The sequence below is a fragment of the Dermacentor andersoni genome, chromosome 7, assembly GCF_023375885.2.
Source record: "Dermacentor andersoni chromosome 7, qqDerAnde1_hic_scaffold, whole genome shotgun sequence".
Classification (NCBI taxonomy): domain Eukaryota; kingdom Metazoa; phylum Arthropoda; class Arachnida; order Ixodida; family Ixodidae; genus Dermacentor; species Dermacentor andersoni.
The window spans coordinates 9,240,981-9,244,726 of NC_092820.1; the positions used below are offsets into that span (position 1 = coordinate 9,240,981).

Below are 3,746 nucleotides of genomic sequence, written 5' to 3' on the forward strand. Positions count from 1 at the left end.
CCCTTAGAGCTTTTTTTTTTCCTCATTGTCTGCTAAAATGTTGGTTAGCGCTGTGGTGCCAATATGGTCTGGTGTGCACTTTCCGCGCTAGCCGAGGCATGAGCGCGCCCGCACTTCATTCTCCCGTAGGTTTCGCTAGTCCCGAGCCGGACGCAATGAACGTACTACGTACCGCTTTACCGGGCCCACACGTTCCTTTGCTGCATTCGGCACGTTCACCGAAGTGACGTGCCGTTGAGAGCGCGGTAGAACGTGAGCAGTTTTAATTGCAGTGCATGCCACAATCGTAAAAATGTGCTGTTATTGAAGTATTTATTTACGCCGCTTTACCAAATGATAACGAAAGTCTAGCTTGAAAAATTCCAAGGGCGCTTTATTGTGCCATCACACAGATAGTCACTACACTTTAAGCACTTTTCTGGAGTTGGGCTTTCGGAACAAAAAGCTTCACTACGCTAGTCAACACCGCGCTTCGCGCGAGCCGGCGTATGTCGGAATTGGCTCCGTAAGCGTGTTCGGAGTCGGCGCAGATGGCCACTGCCGCGCGCTATGCGTCGTCGTTTGACGTTCGCCGCAAACGCGTGTTTATCGCGGAGACCGACTATATAACCGCTTGCCAGAGAACAGGCGTGCGCATTCAACATGGAAGGAGAAGAGAGTGATACTACCGATACAGAGAGCTGTGTTTATGGCTGTACAGAAATCGCAAGACAATGTGCCCAACAACGATGAATAAAGAAGATTAATAATCCTGCATAAGTTATGGTATATATCATTCATAAGCAATTTGCATCACTACACAAGGCACACGTATAACATAACCATAAGCTTACCAAATCTTATGCGTATCCATAAGTTAAACCGTAAGCATATATAACCATAGGCTAAATCATAAAGCATAACCATAAGCTAAGCCGCAAGAATAATCATAGGCTAAATCATAAAGCATCACCGAACCTTTTCACTTCGAGATATCCAGGCTTAACCTTAGCTAAGCCCCAGCCAATTTTTTTTTTTTTTTTTGTTCAGGTTTCAACCATTGGTTTCTAATATCGGTCACGGGGAACTCATGAAATGAAATTCCTCTTGATGCTCGGCCGCTTGACTTTCACAACGGTATGCAGAAGTAAACCATCCTGCATGAAGAAGCCGCAAACGCGAAAGCCGGCGCCCACGGGGCTGAGAATCACAGTGCCACTGAAATAGAATCTGGTAATCAAGATCTAGCTACACCAACAGATCACCAAGCACTCAGCCAATGGATTGTCTCGCGCGCGTGCGTTTGCGTCCTTCCGTGCTCTCGCTGAAAATGCTTGCTACCCGTGCGTGCGGCCGGCCACAGGATTGGGGTAGGTGGGGGTGAGCACTAGCGCCACTGTTCGCGGCGGCGGTTTGGAAAACTAAAAAAAGCCACACAAGCAAAAGCAAATCAGCGGCGTGCGCAGCGTCGCACGCGCAGGTCGCCCCTTATACAGTAGGTCGTGTCCTCCACTACGGCGTGCCTCATAATCAGAAAGTGGTTTTAGCACGTAAAACCCCATAATTTAATTTAATTTAAGTTAATGACTGGTGAAGTGCTACGAAGCAGATCATTTTTACACTTGTATTCCAGTATGACGGGTTGCAGCACACCAAACTGTGCAAATCGCACGGAAAGTGGCAAAGCTTTTTACGCGTTGCCGTGTGGACGGACGAGAGCGACCGGCTCCGAAAGGGACCAGGATATGCGAGGTCCGTTCGCCTTGTTTACAGAGGTGAGTTCGGCTTGTTTAGACTAAAGCGGCATTTATCTCGAGTAAAGCTCCTGCACACGTGCACGCTGAAATGCGTACGCCTGGCATGAGAGGTTGTTCACTTGTGTAATTCTTTGTGTATATGTGCAGCGCGATACAGACGCGGTACAAAGAAACGACGACACGGCTGTGTCGCGCTGCACATATACGCCAAGAATGTTAACTTACCAACTCGCTCAATTCGTTTGTTGCTTTTACGATTGTTCTGACTATGCGGCTCCAGAAAAATGTGTTCAGAACAGAGTAAATACTAACACGTACAATTTGCCCGCTGCACCCTGGGTTTTCTCTGCTCCGTTTTTTTTTTTTCTTTTTTTTTTGTCGTCGTTCTAATTTTTCGTGTAAAGTCGATTGATGTGCCGGTGTTCATTGTTTTGTAGTAAGCGAAAACGCCGTGCTCTCCCGCTTATGAGACAGCTGCGATAGCTTATTCAGCATTTACCGCCCGCAATAGGTTGCTTGTTCGATCAGCCTTATAGTCGACGTGAGGAATGTGAAATTATTTTTGTACGTTTAATAAGCGCTGTGTTATAGTAAATTAACCTGAGTAGTATGACGAAATAAAGAAAAATGTGCTGTCATATTACAGTCTGCAATGTGTGAATAATTATTTTGCCAGTTTGTCATCTTATGTGATTCGTCCAATAAAAATAACCTGTTGTTACTCTTAATAACTTGTTGTCTTCCCAGTGGCTTTGAATTCTGCCCCCCAAGGCTTCAAGAAACAGCACTCATTCCCTGACGCCACCAGCCATTGTCATCCATTCCCTTGTACGAAATAAATTTGATCTAGAAACTCGTGCATGTTGAAGCTTTTTCCACTTGCAGATCTGCTGCTACGAAGCAGCTGTTAAGTTTGCGGTATGAATCGTAAGAATAAACTTTGCATAAGATGTGCGCATATGAACATTTGAAATGCGTTTAAATTTACGTGTCTGCACCGCATACATTGAAAACGTGCAGCTGCTGAGAACGACGTTTAGTGATGAATGACGGTCAACGGTCACTGACATTATTGCAGGCACGAGAGTTCTGTTGGCGACATTCATTATTCGCTCGTTTCGGCAGCAAAAATGTGCTCACACAATTGTCTACTACACGTGTATGAAGTTATTCTTAAGCATGCCCTTTAAATAATTTCTTGCCTTCCACCTCTGCGGGAAAACATCATATGCATGCTGAAAAACATTGTACCGCTTTTTGTTGCAAGGCAATGCGCGTTTGCACGCGAACTTTTGAGCTGTTCGAGCCACGGGCGTGGTCAGGATTTTATATCGAGGGGGCTCATATTTTTTATATGTACATTCGTCACCCGCCGTGGTTGCTCAGTGGCTATGGTGTTAGGCTGCTGAGCACGAGGTCGCGGGATCGAATCCCGGCCACGGCGGCCGCATTTCGATGGGGGCGAAATGCGAAAACACCCGTGTACTTAGATTTAGGTGCACGTTAAAGAACCCCAGGTGGTCGAAATTTCCGGAGTCCCCCACTACGGCGTGCCTCATAATCAGAAAGTGGTTTTGGCACGTAAAATCCCATAATTTCAAATACATTCGTGCGTGTGTAGACAGAAATTAAATATTTCGGGGGTTGACAGCTCTCCGGCTATACCAACTGATCGAGCTTAGGCTGCATTAAAGAGCGTCATCCTGCTCAGCGCTTGCGTACGTTGCCGCGTGTAGCTCGCGACCAACAGACTAAAAAAGCAAGTGGAACACCGCGCGGCATTTGCCTCCTGCGCGTGCGAGGAGTGGCTCCACTGCAGAGCTGGATCACAAACCGGACCTATGCGCAGCTCTGCTCCCGCAGGGAGCATATACAGGAACACTAATTAGGGGTTAAAATACGTTTGTTATCGAAATTTTTCTGGCTTAAAACGCTGTTCATGAATTTAAAGGAGTTCTAACACAAAATTTCCAAGTCGAGTTAATGTGGGCGCACACATACATCGTCTGC

The 3,746-nt window shown here is 46.5% G+C and overlaps 1 long non-coding RNA gene across 1 annotated transcript; it reads left to right on the forward strand.

The window, feature by feature from the left end:
• The first annotated feature begins 434 nt into the window (after window positions 1-434).
• On the forward strand, window positions 435-2,589 carry LOC129385974 (uncharacterized). The gene is made up of 2 exons (XR_008613450.2): window positions 435-1,754; window positions 2,484-2,589. It is a non-coding gene; the product is annotated as an uncharacterized lncRNA (long non-coding RNA).
• The last annotated feature ends 1,157 nt before the right edge of the window (window positions 2,590-3,746 follow it).